Consider the following 16,856-nt stretch of genomic DNA (forward strand, 5'->3'; position numbering starts at 1 on the left):
ATAGTATATAAGGCTGGAAAAAGATGCAAGTCCATCAAGTCCAAACTTTAAGAATTAAATACATGTTTTATCCCCATAACCTGTGATATGTTTTCTCTCCAGAAAGGCATCCAGGCCTCTCTTGAACATGTACATAGAGTCCGCCATAACAACCTCCTGCGGCAGAGAGTTCCATAGTCTCACTACTCTTACAGTAAAGAACCTTTGTCTATGGCTATGGTAGAATCGCCTCTCCTCCAGGCGTAGTGGATACCCCCTTGTCCTGGTCACAGGCCTAGGTATAAAAAGATCTTTGAAGAGATCCTTGTACTGTCCGTTCAGGTATTTGTACATTGTAATGAGGTCTCCCCTCAGTCGTCTTTTTTCTAAACTGAATAATCCCAAATTTTGTAATCTGTCATTGTATTCTAATCCCCCCCCCCCATTCCCCTAATAATCCTGGTTGCTCTCCTCTGCACCCGCTCCAGCTCTACTATATCCTTTTTATACACTGGTACCCAAAACTGTACACAATATTCCATGTGTGGTCTGACCAGGGATTTGTATAAGGGCAAAACTATGTCTTTATCATGAGAATCTATTACTCTCTTGATACATCCCATAATTTTATTTGCTTTAGCAGCAGCCGCCTGGCTCTGGTCACTAAAATTAAGTTTACCATCCACCAATACCCCCAAGTCCTTTTCAGCTCCAGTTTTACCAAGTAATTGACCCCTTAGAACATAATTATACTTTTTGTTTCCATGACCCAAGTGCATAACTTTACATTTATCTACATTAAACCTCATCAACCATTTCTCTGCCCACTCCTCAAGCTTCCACAAATCCCTCTGTAATGCTAAACTATCGACCTCAGTATTTATTACTTTACACAGCTTAGTATCATCTGCAAATATTGAAACTTGACTGTGTAAACCCACTACAAGGTCATCAATAAAAATATTAAAAAGAAGTGGCCCCAATACTGACCCCTGTGGCACTCCACTGGTAACGTCAACCCAATGTGAGAATGTGCTATTAATGACGACCCTCTGTTTTCTATCACTAAGCCAATTACTTTCCCATATACACAGATTTTCTCCTATTCCCAGCAGTCTCATTTTATATACCAACCATTTATGTGGCACTATGTCAAATGCCTTTGAAAAGTCCAGATATACAACATCCACAGCGTCCCGCAGATCCAGTCTTGAACTTACCTCCTCGTAGAAACCAATCAGGTTAGTCTGACAGGACCGATCTCTCATATAACCTGGGTTATAAAGTTGTGCACAGTGAGATACTCGAGGACAGCATCTCTAACAAACCCCTCAAATATTTTCCCCACCACAGAAGTTAGTCTCACGGGTCTGTAGTTTCCAGGATCGCTATTTGATCCTTTTTTGTATATTGGTACCACATTTGCTATGCGCCATTCCTGTGGAACATAACCAGTCCTCAGTGAATCTTCAAATATTAAAAATAACGGTTTGTCTATCACCGTACATAATTCATGCAGATTCAGGGGGTGTATGCCATCTGGCCCAGGTGATTTATCTATCTTAGTGGTTGCGAGGCGGCGCCGTACCTTTTCCTTGGTTAAACTGTTGACATTCCAAAAAGAATTTACATTATTTCTCATTGTGTCTTCCACCAGGGGATTTTCCTAGGTAAAGACAGTTGAGAAGGCGACATTCAGTAGATTGGCCCTTTCCTCATCTCAATCCACCATGACCCCCATGTTATTTCTAAGGGGACCCACACTCTCTGTTTTTAGTTTCTTATCATTTATATACTTGAAAAATAATTTGGGATTATTTTTGCTCTCACTGGCAATTTTTCTCTCAGTCTCTATTTTTGCCGCCTTTATCTGATTTTTACAGATAAGACAGGCTTGAGGCAAGAATTCACATATAAACAAAGCCCTCCCCATTTTTTATTTATACAATCCTTTCTAAAAAGAGTATAACCATCTATAGTAACAGCCCAGTCATAGCTACTGTCCAGCCATGTCTCACTGATTCCCACTATATCATATTTCCGCTCCAACATCAAGAGTTCCAGTTCCTCCATTTTGTTTGTGAGGCTTCTGGCATTTGTGTACACACTTTATATGGTTTTCCCTGTCTGCATTCCTTTTGTTCTTATTCCCCAAACTCATTCCAGCCCCCCTTCCTCCCCCATGGACTATGACTCTTCCCAGCTCTCTATCTACACTGTCTATTTGCCCTGCACAAGTGTAGTTGCCCTCCCCCAGGTCTCTAGTTTAAACACTCCTCCAACCTTCTAGCCATTTTTTCCCCCAAAACAGCTGCACCCTCCCCACTGAGGTTCAGCCCATCCCTACTGTAGATCCTGTAGCCGACAGAAAAGTCAGTCCAGTTCTCCATGAACCCAAAACCCTCCTTCCTACACCAACTTTTGAGCCACTTATTTACCTCCCTGATCTCCTGCTGCCTTTCTGGTGTGGCACGTGGTACAGGTAGTATTTCGGAGAAAACTACCTTTGAGGTCCTTGCCCTGAGCTTATGGCCTAAATCCCTGAAATCATTTTAAGGACCTTCCACCTACCTCTTACTGTGTCATTAGTGCCAATGTGGACCATGACCGCTGGTTCCTCACCAGCCCCTCCCAGTAATCTGTCAACCCGATCCGCAACATGCTGAACCCGAACACCCGGCAAACAACACACTGTTCGGTATGCATGGTCTTTGTGACAGATTTCCCTGTGTGTTCCCCTAATAATCGAATCTCCCACTACCAGCACCTGTCTGACCTTGCCTGTGCTCCCTTTACCCTTCTTACTGGAGCAGACAGTCCCCTGGTTGCTAGAGGCCATGTCTTGCTGCAGCATTGCTACCCCAGAGCTGATATCCCCCTCATCCGCCAGCCTGGAAAACTTATTGGGGTGCACCAGATCAGGACTAGACTCCCTACAACTCTTCCCTCTACCCCTTCTACATGTTACCCAACTAGCTGCCCCCTCACTCTGCACCTCCATACTTCCCTCCCCAAACCCATCTTCCCCAGAGATTTTGTGCTCCAGGAGCAGCAAACTTTGCTCCATATTGTCAATTGCCTGCAGCCTTGAAACTTGCTCATTTACATCCAGAATCTGGGCTTCCAGATGAGCAATTTTCACACATCCCACACAGCAGTATTTTCCCTCGAACGGCTGTTCAAGGAAAGCATACATGGCCCAGGATGTACACTGTGTAGCAATGCCACTTATTGAGTCCATCGTTCTAATGGGGATTACAATAGAAATATGCACGGAAAGAAGAATTTACAGTCAAAGTAACACAAAATACAGCAGTTACCTGCTAAAGTCCCTCAAACTTAAAGGGGTATTCTCATCTGGGCACTAACATTCAGTTTCATTAATCTGCCATATATAAACATTTCTTCAATTGGATGTTATTAAAAAAAATGTTCCTATGTGAAGATAATTTCTCATAAATATAACCATGTTGTCCAGGGGTGTACCAAGCCTGTCTGCTGCCTGAGGCGAGCTATAGAGAGACGCCCCCCCCCCCCCGCCCATATATGTAATATATCAGGGAGTGTCAGGACCAGATCCATCATATTGGTTTGATGTGAAAATAAAGCAATGCAAAATGCATACAGTGTACCGCCATGTAGTATAAAATGCATACAGCGTACCGCCATTTACTCTAAAATGCATACAGCATGCCACGTAGTATAAAATGCATACAGCATATCACAATATAGTATAAAATACATACAGCATATCGCCATGTAGTATAAAATGCATACAGCATATCGCCATGTAGTATAAAATGCATACAGCATATCGCCATGTAGAATAAAATGCATACAGCATATCGCCATGTAGAATAAAATGCATACAGTGTGCCACCATGTAGTATAAAATGCATACAGTGTGCCGCCATTTACTCTAAAATGCATACAGCATGCCACGTAGTATAAAATGCATACAGCATATCACAATATAGTATAAAATACATACAGCATATCACCGTGTAGTATAAAATGCATATAGCATATCGCCATGTAGTATAAAATGCATATATTATACCGCCATGTAGTATAAAATGCATACAGCGTAACGCCATGTAGTATAAAATGCATTGAGAGTACCCTCATGTAGTATAAAATGCATACAGTGTACAACCATGTAGTATAAAATGCATACAGCATATCGCCATGTAGAATAAAATGCATACAGCATATCGCCATGTAGAATAAAATGCATACAGCATACCGCCATGTAGAATAAAATGCATACAGCATACCGCCATGTAGAATAAAATGCATACAGTGTGCCACCATGTAGTATAAAATGCATACAGCATATCGCCATGTAGAATAAAATGCATACAGCATATCGCCATGTAGAATAAAATGCATACAGTGTGCCACCATGTAGTATAAAATGCATACAGTGTGCCGCCATGTAATATACAATACATACAGCATGTCGGAATGTAGTATAAAATACATACAGCATGCTGCCATGTAGTATAAAATGCATACAGTGTACCATCCATATACACATACACACATCACATCCATATACACATACACACATCACATCCATATACACATACACACATCACATCCATATACACATACACACATCACATCCATATACACATACACACATCACATCCATATACACATACACACATCACATACACATACACACATCACATCCATATACACACATCACATCCATATACACACATCACATCCATATACACACATCACATCCATATACACACATCACATCCATATACACATACACACATCACATCCATATACACATACACACATCACATCCATATACACAAACACACATCACATCCATATACACATACACACATCACATCCATATACACATACACACATCACATCCATATACACAAACACATACATATACAGATAAACTTACTATCTTTTCTTTTAGGAAGCTTCCGCCTTGTTCTGCACTTGGGGTGGGCACCTGGAGCGAAGGGGGGGGGGAGCGGAGAGGGAGCGGGGGAGAGCGGGGGAGCGCGGGGGGGGGGGGGAGTTGGAGAGGAGAGCGGAGAGGGAGCGGAGGAGAGCGGAGAGGGAGCGGGGAAGAGCGGAGAGGGAGCGGGGAAGAGCGGAGAGGGAGCGGGGGAGAGCGGAGAGGGAGCGGGGGAGAGCGGAGAGGGAGCGGGGAAGAGCGGAGAGGGAGCGGGGAAGAGCGGAGAGGGAGCGGGGGAGAGCGGAGAGGGAGCGGGGGAGAGCGGAGAGGGAGCGGGGAAGAGCGGAGAGGGAGCGGGGAAGAGCGGAGAGGGAGCGGGGAAGAGCGGAGAGGGAGCGGGGGAGACCGGAGAGGGAGCGGGGGAGAGCGGAGAGGGAGCGGGGGGGGCGACAGAGGGATCGGAGAGGGAGTCGAGCGGAGAGGAGAGGGAGCGGACAGGGCGCAGAGCGGAAAGGAGATGGAGCAAAGCGGAGAGGGAGCCGAGCGGAGAGGGAGCCGAGCGGAGAGGAGAGGGAACGGAGCGGAGAGGGAGCCGAGCGGAGAGGGAGCCGAGCGGAGAGGAGATGGAGCGGAGAGGGAGCCGAGCGGAGAGGAGATGGAGCGGAGAGGGAGCCGAGCGGAGAGGAAGCCGAGGGGGTATGCCCGGAGCGGACAGGTGGCGCTGCACTTTTGACAGGGGGATGTGTGCGGCGGGAAAGAGAATGCGCCACCCGGCATGGAGGGAGGTCTGTCAGCCTGGGCAGCGGCATAGGCATCAGCATGGCGGGCAGACGGAAGCACAAGCGAGCGGGCGGGCACACAACGCCGCCCCCTTGTCCAGCAGGTGGCGCGCCGCCTGAGGCGAGAGTCTCAACTCGCCTCATGGCAGGTGCGCCCCTGATGTTGTCCCTTAGAAACCAGATAGCTTCCTCGGATACGGCCACGTCTGATAGATTGAGTGCACAAAGAAACAAAAGGTTATTGTATATGAAATGTCCGGGAGTTACTGCATGTCCTACAGCCGCCCTGTGGTAATGATCGCTGAATCCTGGTGGTTTGGCAGGACCTTATAGCGCAAGTTTGGCCACCGCTGCCAGAGTATGACGTGGTCGTATCCGAGGAAGCCATCTCGTTTCTAAGGGACAGAATAACTACATTTATGAGAAATTATCTTCACACAGGAACATTTTTTTTAATAACATCCAATTGAAGAAATGTTTACATATGGCAAATGAATTTAATTAAATGTAAATGCCCAGATGGGAATACCCCTTTAAGTCCCTTAAATGTAAGTCACACTTAGGACACTGCACACACTTCGGATCAATGCACACTCGCCACCAAGCTCACACACTTGCTTTTCTGATGCTTTTTTAAAGGTTATGTGCCACAAAACTCTGCTGAGCTCACTGCAACAAGATATGGCTGCAAAAAACCCTTAGAGGTACAAATAATAACATAGGGTCTAGAAATACCAAAATAACCTACTTAATGTCATATATGAAGTGGGTAGTAAGAAGCATATACATAAGTATACAATTAGACAATTTATTTCACATATATATTGACATGGGACAATGCTTTTCGGGGATGTATTACCCCCTTCGTCAGCTCCAATAAATAGTTCAGTCTACTTGCTTGACAATAGGTTTCTGCGGCCTGATGCAGAGTTTGCAGATGGAACGCAGAGTGGAAGGTTTCTACAGGGGAAGTAGGAAAAAGTAACTCCAAATAGGGGTCGCTCATGTATCTGGTTTGTCAGCAATCTGCAGAGACATCTGGCAGCAGTACCAACTGCTCAAAACTCTGCACCATCAGGGCATAATAGTCACTATCAGGGACAAAACTGGGACCACCCTTGTTGGGGCGGGAGTCATGCTATGGGGGTTAGGACACCAGGAATTAATAGGATTAATAGGCAAACTCCTGGTTTGAATCCCTTTGGCTATGAGACTACTAACTATGGATTGGTGAGATCTAACCTTCTTTAGTTCTGTCTCTTATTTATTGATTCCCGTTAATGCTTGTTGTTTTTTAGGGTTAGTGACAAATTGTATATACCTTACAGTATTGGGCTGCTGTCCAGTTGAGGCTTTACCACTACGACAGTCATAAGAATATATAGTTATCCTATTGTACTCAGGATTACAAAAAAACACATTCTCTAATTCACTGTTATAAACAAAAATACAGGATTTGACAGATATAATTCCAACCTGTCTCTATCAGTCCTGGTGTTTACAATTTTGGTTGCCCCTGGATCCAACTGTAAAAAGGTCGGATTCTTCTCATGAATATCTTCTCTTATCTGCACTACTGTTCCTGCCGGTAAGCAGCAGTGTGCAGAGACTTACTCAAAGATAAGGCAAGATAAGGTCTTCATCTGGGAGTGGGCTTCAGCACACTGCATACCTGGGCAAGTGCTGGAGTTAAGAAAGCTGGTAGGGTGCCCACACACACTGTGGAGCATAAGAAAGCCGCTCTGCACATCTTCACTTTCTGCCATCAGGTCACTGGAGGACTGTGGAAGTGTCCTGCACTTTTCCTTCCCCACTCATCTTAACTCGGCACAGTACTGGCACAATAATGGCTACTGAACTATTCAGAGCCCTTTGTGATTCAGTACGTTATAGTTTAACTCCTCCCCCTATGACCTCTTCACTTGGAGCTGCAGAGTATGTCTGGATGTGTTCTGGTTTCTAGACTAAAATATTAATCACCTCAAATATACATGACAAGGAGAGAGGATACCCGCATAGAAAGGTGTAGTAACATGACAGGACCACTGACAGGATGAAAATAGGACCACTCTACTCTATTAAATAATCACATAAAGGGCTAGAGATATGAAACAATCAATTTACACTCACCGGCCACTTTATTAGGTACACCTGTCCAACTGCTCATTGACACTTAATTTCTAATCAGCCAATCACATGGCGACAATCTCCTGCAGTTCAAACCGAGCATCAGTATGGGGAAGAAAGGTGATTTGAGTGCCTTTGAACGTGGCATGGTTGTTGGTGCCAGAAGGGCTAGTCCTAGTATTTCAGAAACTGCTGATCTACTGGGATTTTCACGCACAACCATCTCTAGGGTTTACAGAGAATGGTCCGAAAAAGAAAAAACATCCAGTGAGCAGCAGTTCTGTGGGCGGAAATGCCTTGTTGATGCCAGAGGTCAGAGGAGAATGGGCAGACTGGTTCGAGCTGATAAAAAGGCAACAGTGAGGCCACCCGTGACAACCAAGGTAGGCAGAAGAGCATCTCTGAACGCACCAGCACCTTGTTAAATCTATGCCACAAAGAATTGAGGCAGTTCTGAAGGCAAAAGGGGGTCCAACCCGTTACTAGCATGGTGTACCTAATAAAGTGGCCAGTAAGTGTAGAATGCTCACTAAAAACATATATCATGTAGTAAAACAAATCTTTTATTAAATTATACATATTATATAGACCAGACAAACATTTTAAAAACAATTTAAAAAGGGGATAGAATATATACCCCAGAAAAAGACCATAAGCAGGACTAAGCCACTTGATAATGTGCTCAAAAAGTCCCCTTAGAAACCCTTCTCTAAGCCACTGTCAATGTGTATGATGAATGATGACAAATAGCAGGCATAAAACAATATGATTTATCCATAAAGAACCACTCAAGCAAACAATATATACACACTACAAGACTGGGTCATAGAAAAAATCAAATCTTTATTACAAGAAATATCAGGAAATTAATCACAGATTACATCTGATTAACCCTTTAACCCTTTGTTTTTTCATTTCCATTTTTCACTCCCCACAATCAAAAAATCTATAACTTCTTTTTTTTTTACATGTAAAGAGCTTTGTGATGACTTGTTGGCTTGTTTTCTGCGTAACAAATTGCACTTCATAGTGATGGTATTGAATATTCCATGCCATGTACTCGGAAGCGGAAAAAATGCAGTGCAATTGGTAAAAATATTTGCTCCAAATTCTTGTGGGCTTGTATTTTGCAGCTTTCACTTTGTGCCACAGATGACATACCTACTTTATTCTTTGGGTCGGTGTGATCAAGGAGATACCAAATTTGCATAGGTTTTATAATGTTTTCATACATTTACAAAAATTAAAACCTCCTGTACAAATTTTTTTTTAGATTTTGCCATCTCCTGGCACTAATAACTTTTTCATACTTCATTGTACGGAGCTGTAAGTGGTGTCATTTTTTTGCAACTTTTGATTAAGTTTCCAATACTACCATCTCTATGACCTTCTGATCACTTTTTATAGAATTCTTTATATTTTTCAAAAAAAGTGCCATTTTCAAATTCGGGGGCTATTTTCCATTACAGGGTTAAACGCAATGAAAAACTGTTATTATATTTTGATAGATCAGTCATTTTCGGATGTGGCAATACCTAATGTGTTTGTGATTTTTATTGTTTATGTATATTTATATCACTTCTAGGGAAAGGGGAGTTATTTGAATTTTTAGGGCTTTTTATTATAATTTTCGACGGCATCTTTTTGCGGGCGGTGGCGATGTGCGGGTAAACAACCGCGATCGCTGCTAGCTTCGCTTGGGGGTGTTACCGGTAGGTCTTTGCTGGAGTATGCAGCAAAGACTTACCGGCAATGAAGAGGGCTCAGCCCGTGAGCCTTCTCCATGCACCCGCAGCTGACCTGTGACATATCACAAGAAGAAAAGGGTTAGTGTGGGTATAACTGGAAAGACAACTCACCGGCCACTTTATTAGGTACACCATGCTAGTAACGGGCTGGACCCCCTTTTGCCTTCAGAACTGCCTCAATTCTTTGTGGCATAGATTCAATAAGGTACTGGAAGCATTCCTCAGAGATTTTGGTCCATATTGACATGATGGCATCACACAGTTGCCGCAGATTTGTCGGCTGCACATCCATGATGCGAATCTCCCGTTCCACCACATCCCAAAGATGCTCTATGGGATTGAGATCTGGTGACTGTGGAGGCCATTTGAGTACAGTGAACTCATTGTCATGTTCAAAAAACCAGAGATGATTCCAGCTTTATGACATGGCGCATTATCCTGCTGAAAGTAGCCATCAGATGTTGGGTATATTGTGGTCATAAAGGGATGGACATGGTCAGTAACAATACTCAGGTAGGCTGTGGCATTGCAACGATGCTCAATTGGTACCAAGGGGCCCAAAGAGTGCCAAGAAAATATTCCCCACACCATGACACCACCAGCCTGGACCGTTGATACAAGGCAGGATGGATCCATGCTTTCATGTTGTTGACGCCAAATTCTGACCCTACCATCTGAATTTCGCAGCAGAAATCGAGACTCATCAGACCAGGCAATGGTTTCCAATCTTCTACTGTCCAATTTCGATGAGTATTCAGAGATGCTCTTCTGCCTACCTTGGTTGTAACGGGTGGCGATTTGAGTTGCCTTTCTATCAGCTCGAACCAGTCTGCCCATTCTCCTGTGACCGCTGGCATCAACAAGGCATTTCCGCCCACAGAACTGCCGTTCACTAGCTGTTTTTTCTTTTTCGGACCATTCTCTGTAAACCCTAGAGATGGTTGTGCGTGAAAATCCCAGTAGATCAGCAGTTTCTGAAATACTCCAGCCAGACCAGCCCTTCTGGCACCAACAACCATGCCACGTTCAAAGGCACTCAAATCACCTTTCTTCCCCATACTGATGCTTTACACTCAGATAACTAATGGCACAGTGCATATCACTAGTAATGCAAAAAAAAGGTACCATATCACATACACATACTTATTTCAAATGATATACCGTATATACTCGAGTATAAGCCGAGTTTTTCAGCACAAAAAATGTGCTGAAAAAGCCTAACTTGGCTTATACTCGAGTCAAGAGTATACTCAAAAAGTATAATTACCCTCCGAAGCCCCACGGCAGGTTGTCTTCCAAACATCGTGGCTTCGGCATTGGCTCTGCGTAGTATATTGAGACACTATGATGTCAACGAACGGCTGACATCATGGTGCCTGTGACGAACCGCACAGGGACACGGAGCCAATGCTGGAGCCGCGATGGATAGAAGAGGACCTGCTGGGGGGCGTCGGAAGGAGAGTACACTTTTTGTTTTTTTTCCTTCAGGCTTTATTTTGGGGGCAGGGGCTGGCAGGCTAAATACTACAGGGGGCTGGCAGGCTATATACTACAGCGGCTGGTAAGCTATATACTACAGGGGCTGGCAGGCTATATACTACAGAGGGCAGGCAGGCTATATACTACAGAGGGCAGGCTGACTATATTCTACAGGGGGCAGACAGGCTACATACTGGAAGGGCTGCCAGGCTATATACTAGAGGGGCTGCCAGGCCATATACTACATGGGGCTGGCTGGCTATATACTACAGGAGGCTGGCTATAAACTGGGGCTGTGACGTCATGCTCCACCAACCAGTTCCACATTGTCGGACACCCCAACGTTTTGAATCCTGCTTCGTCAGGGGGTGTACAGACATTAGTATTCAATGATGCTCATGCTTATTCGTGCATATTCGCAGCAGGATACATCAGGAGGCGGAAACCTCTTCATGTATCAGGGCAAGAGGATACGTCGCATTTATTCTACACCTGGCATGGCATGTCGCAGCGAGTGTGTGTCGCAGCGATTGCACTGGCGCAGGGACAGTAACACTGTGCCCCCCCCCCAGCCCCCTTTATGCTCCACTACCGTGAAAGTGGCGGAGAGGGCAATAGGCTAGCATTTTCAATTATTTCAGGGCCTATGCGCCACTGAAATGGTGCACAGGTCCTGATAAATATGCCCCAGTGAGTCTAACAGGCTCTCTAAATATCATGTACAGGTGGAACAGATTACCATGATTAGCACTTAGATGGGGCGCATCTCCGGAAACCGCGATTCTCCCACTATCCGGCCGTCAGTATCCGGTCATATTTGTGTAGTGTAATCTGATCCGATGTCGCTAGTACCATTACATACCTGAATACAAATCCAATATATAACATAATACATCTAATTTTATATTTGTTTACAATTTAATTTGCATGTGCATATTTGTTAAATATTCCTATATAGGCGCAGATGTTGCATTTAGTTCACCTTGGCCACACATAAGTCCCCTCCTGACCCCCTTTCTATATACACCATCCCTATTTTAGAGTCTTAGGTCGGATTTTGTAGAATTTTGGAGGCCCATGCCAGCTTTCGCATCAAAGATCTGGCTCACCCAACAACCAAGCACCTTCTCTAAGTCCCAAGCATCCATTGATCCCTCCATAAATTTTCAATTTGACAAATATGATACAGTATTTTTCACATAGAACTGTAAATAACTGTCAATATATTGTGATAGATTTGAAGTAATGGATGGTATGCCCAAAACTATGGATCTTCCTGGTGGATCTATCTATTGAAAGAAAGGTGTCAAGAAAGAATGTATAATGATTAGAGATGAGCGAACATACTAGTCCGAGCTTGATGCTCGTTCGAGCATTAGCGTACTCGAAACGGCTCGTTGCTCGGACGAATACTTCACCCGCTCGAGAAAATGACATCTCCCGCCGTTGTGATTTTTGGCGGCCAGAAACAGAGCCAATCACAAGCCAGGAGACTCTGCACTTCACCCAGCATGACGTGGTACCCTTACACGTCGATAGCAGTGGTTGGCTGGCCAGATCAGGTGACCCTGGAATAGACTAGCCCCTGCCCGCGCTGCTCGGATCATCCTCTGTCTGGATGCCGCTAGGGAGAGAGCTGCTGCTGGTCAGGGAAAGCGTTAGGGTGTTCTATTAGAATAGTGTTAGGCAGGAGTGATTCTACAAGAACCCAACAGCCCTTCTTAGGGCTTCAATAACGTTTTATTTTACTTTTTTTTTGGTTTGCCTGTGGCTGGGCTTGCTGCCATTAGTAGTGCAGCTAGTACCATATTGTGAGTAATTTGCAGGGAGACTTGCTACCGTTGTGTTTAGCTCTTAGTGACACACATATCCACCTTAAACACCGAAGTGGGACAATTTATTAGGGGTTTGATTAGAATTAGGCAGAGTCTGCTGATTTATTTTTTTTACCTTTATTTCTTTTTATAGCTCAAATTCATCATGCAAAGCAGTGTGCTTTCAGTGTAGGCTAGAAAATAGCCATAGGAGAACTCCAACGGCTTACTTAGGCCTACAATAGCGTTATATTTTCCTTTTTTTTGTTTGCTTGTAGCTGGACTTCCTGGCATTAGTAGTGCAGCTAGTACCATATTGTGAGTAATTTGCAGGGAGACTTGCTACTGTTGTGTTTAGCTCTTAGTGACACACATATCCACCTTAAACACCGAAGTGGGACAATTTATTAGGGGTTTGATTTGAATTAGGCAGAGTCTGCTGATTTATTTTTTTTTACCTTTATTTCTTTTTATAACTCAAAGTCATCAGGCACAGCACAAAATCCAGTTGTGTGCTCTCAGTGTAGGTTAGAAACTAGCCATAGCAATAGGATAGCATCGTTTTGTTTAAAAAAATAAATAAATAAAAATAAATAAACACACAAAAAAAAAAATTTAAAGTTTACACTTTAATTTGGAAAATGTTTAACCCGAGGGCTAGGGGTAGAGGACGAGGGCGTGGACTTGGGCGTCCAACTACTGCAGGGGTCAGAGGCCGTCGTCCTGGGCGGGACACCACCTGCTGATGAGGGAGCAGGGGAACGCCGCAGAGCTACACTCCTAGGTTCATCATGTCTCAAGTTACTGGGACTCGTGGTAGAGCACTGTTGAGGCCAGAACAGTGCAAAGAGGTGATGTCGTGGATTGCGGACAATGCTTCTAGCTATTTGTCCACCAGTCAGTCTTCCACGCAGTCCACCCGTGTCACCGAAATCAGCACTCCTCCAGCTCCTCCACCTCAGCCTCCTTCCCCCCAGTCTGCCCCCTCCCAGCAAAATTTGGCATTTGAACCAGCATACTCTGAGGAACTGTTTTCTGGACCCTTCCCACAGTCACAAACCACTTGTCCGGTGGCTGCTGAGCTATTTTCCGATGCCCAGGTTTTCCACCAGTCGCAGTCTGTGGGTGATGATGACATTATTGACGTAGTGGAAGAAGTGTGTAAAGAGGTGTCGGACGATGAGGAGACACGGTTGTCAGACAGTGGTGAAGTTGTTGTCAGGGCAGGAAGTCCGAGGGGGGAGCAGACTGAGGGATCGGAGGATGATGAGGTGACAGACCCAAGCTGGGTTGATAGGCCGGGTGAACACAGTGCTTCTGAGATGGAGGCGAGTCCTATAGCAGAACAAGTTGGAAGAGGCAGTGGTGGGGCCAGACGGAGAGGCAGGGCTAGAGCTGGTGCATCAGCGCCAAATGTTTCCCGTAGTCAAGAGGCGAGGTCTAGATTTTCAGAAGTCTGGAGGTTCTTTAAAGAAACACCGGATGACCAACGGACTGTGGTGTGCAACCTGTGCCAAACCAGGATCAGCAGGGGTTCCACAACTACTAGCTTAACTACCACCAGTATGCGCAGGCATATGAATGTTAAACACCCCACTCAATGGCACCAAGCCCGTTCACCTCCGGCCGGGCACACCACTGCTCCTTCCCTTGTGTCATCTGCTAGTCAGCCCCCTGCCCAGGACCCTGGCCCAAACACCTCCCGTGCGAAAACCCCATCTTCGCCTCCACGATCCTATACATCATCCACCAGCGTTCAGCTCTCCATACCCCAGACGTTGGAGCGCAAAAGGAAGTATAGCGCAACCCACCCACACGCCCAAGCCCTCAGCGTCCACATCTGCAAGTTGCTTAGCCTGGAGATGCTGCCCTATAGGCTGGTAGAGACCGAGGCCTTTCGAAACCTCATGGCGGCGGCCGCCCCTCAGTATTCGGTCCCGAGCCGCCACTACTTTTCCCAATGTGCCGTCCCAGCCCTGCACAAGCACATGTCAGAGAACATCATCCGTGCCCTGACCAACGCCGTTTCTGACAAGGTCCACCTGACCATGGACACGTGGACGAGTGCTGCCGGGCAGGGCCACTATATATCGCTGACGGCACATTGGGTTAACTTGGTGGAGGCTGGGACCGAGTCTGACCCTGGAGCTGGTCATATACTGCCGACGCCAAGAATTGCGGGGCCTACCTCGGTCCAGGTCTCAAAGGCCTACTATGCCTCCTCCTCCTCCTCCCACCCCTCCTAGGCGCTAGGCGATAAAAGGCACACCGCCCAAGAGCTATTACAGGGCATCACGGCGCAGACCGATCTGTGGCTGGCACCGCTGAACCTGAAGCCAGGCATGGTTGTGTGTGACAACGGCCGTAACCTGGTGGCGGCTCTGCAACTCGGCAGACTGACACATGTGCCATGCCTGGCCCATGTGTTAAATCTCATAGTTCAGTGTTTCCTCAAGACATACCCCAATCTGTCTGATTTGCTCGCGAAGGTGCGCTGCATCTGTGCACATTTCAGGAAGTCCAGCACAGATGCTGCCACTCTCAGGGCAGCGCAGCGCCGCCTCCAATTGCCCGCTCACCGACTGTTGTGCGGCGTGCCCACGAGGTGGAATTCAACATTAACCATGTTATCCAGAGTTTACCAGCAGCGCAGATCGATTGTAGGCTGCCAGATGTCATTTTCCACCAGAACTAGTAGTCAGGTCAGTCAGCTTTCTCAAGTCTACAATGAGGAGTGGACGTGGATGTCTGTCAGGTGCTGAGTAACTTTGAGGAGTCAACACAGATGGTCAGTGACGATGCCGCCATCATCAGCCTCACCATCCCGCTGCTTGGCCTGTTGAAAAACTCTCTGGTCAGCATGAAGACGGAAGCTTTGCGCTCATCACAAGAGACGGGGGAAGAAGATTCCCTTGTTGATAGCCAAAGCACCCTTAGGTCTGTTTCTCAGCGCATATCGGAGGAGGTGGAGGAGGATGAGGAGGAAGAGGAGGAGAATGTTGGCGAGACAGAAGAGGGGACCATTGTTCAGTCCTTCACTGTTCAGTGTGTATGGGCAGAAGAAGAGGAGTTGGAGGAGGAGGAAATGGGCAGTCAGGCCAGTGAGGGGAGTGAATTCTTGCACGTTGGGATTCTGGCGCATATGGCAGATTTCATGCTAGGCTGCCTATCCCGTGACCCTTGCGTTCAAAGAATTTATTCCAGCACCGATTACTGGGTATTCACTCTCCTGGACCCACGGTACAAGCAAAATATTTCCACTCTCATCCCTGGAGAGGAAAGGAGTGTGAGAATGCATGAATACCAGCAGGCCCTGGTGCACAAGCTGAAACAGTATTTCCCTTCTGACAGCGCTAGCGGCAGAGGGCGTACTTCTGCGGGACAAGTAGCGAGGGAGAGTAGGCGAGCAGGCAGCTTTTCCAGCACTGGCAGGGGTACGCTTTACAAGGCCTTTGCCAGTTTTATGTCACCCCAGCAAGACACTGTCACCTGTCCCCAGTCTCGGCAGAGTAGGGCTGATCTTTACAGAAAGATGGTGAGGGAGTACGTAGCTGACCATACCAGCGTCCCAAATGATCACACTGCTCCCTACAACTACTGGGTTTCAAAGCTGGACATGTGGCATGAACTGGCGCTGTACGCCTTGGAGGTTTTTGCCTGCCCTGCCGCTAGCGTGTTGTCCAAGCGGGTTTTCAGTGCAGCTGGTGGCATCATCACCGATAAGCGTACACGCCTGTCGACTGACAGCGCTGACGCTTATCAAGATGAATAAAGCCTGGATTTCTCCGGATTTTCATTCTCCACCAGGTGAAAGAAGCTCAACCTGAATAATGTATGCACTCCTCCTCCTCATTGTCCTCCTTCTCCTCCTCTTTGTACACTAAAGCAGAGGAAACTGGCTATTTTTTGCCAGGGCCAACTGGCTCTAGCTGTAGTACTCTATGTATTTAATTTTTCTGGAGGGCCACCTACCCGGTCCTCTGTTTTAATCAAT

Source organism: Engystomops pustulosus, chromosome 2 (genome assembly GCF_040894005.1).
Source record: "Engystomops pustulosus chromosome 2, aEngPut4.maternal, whole genome shotgun sequence".
Taxonomy (NCBI): Eukaryota; Metazoa; Chordata; class Amphibia; order Anura; family Leptodactylidae; genus Engystomops; species Engystomops pustulosus.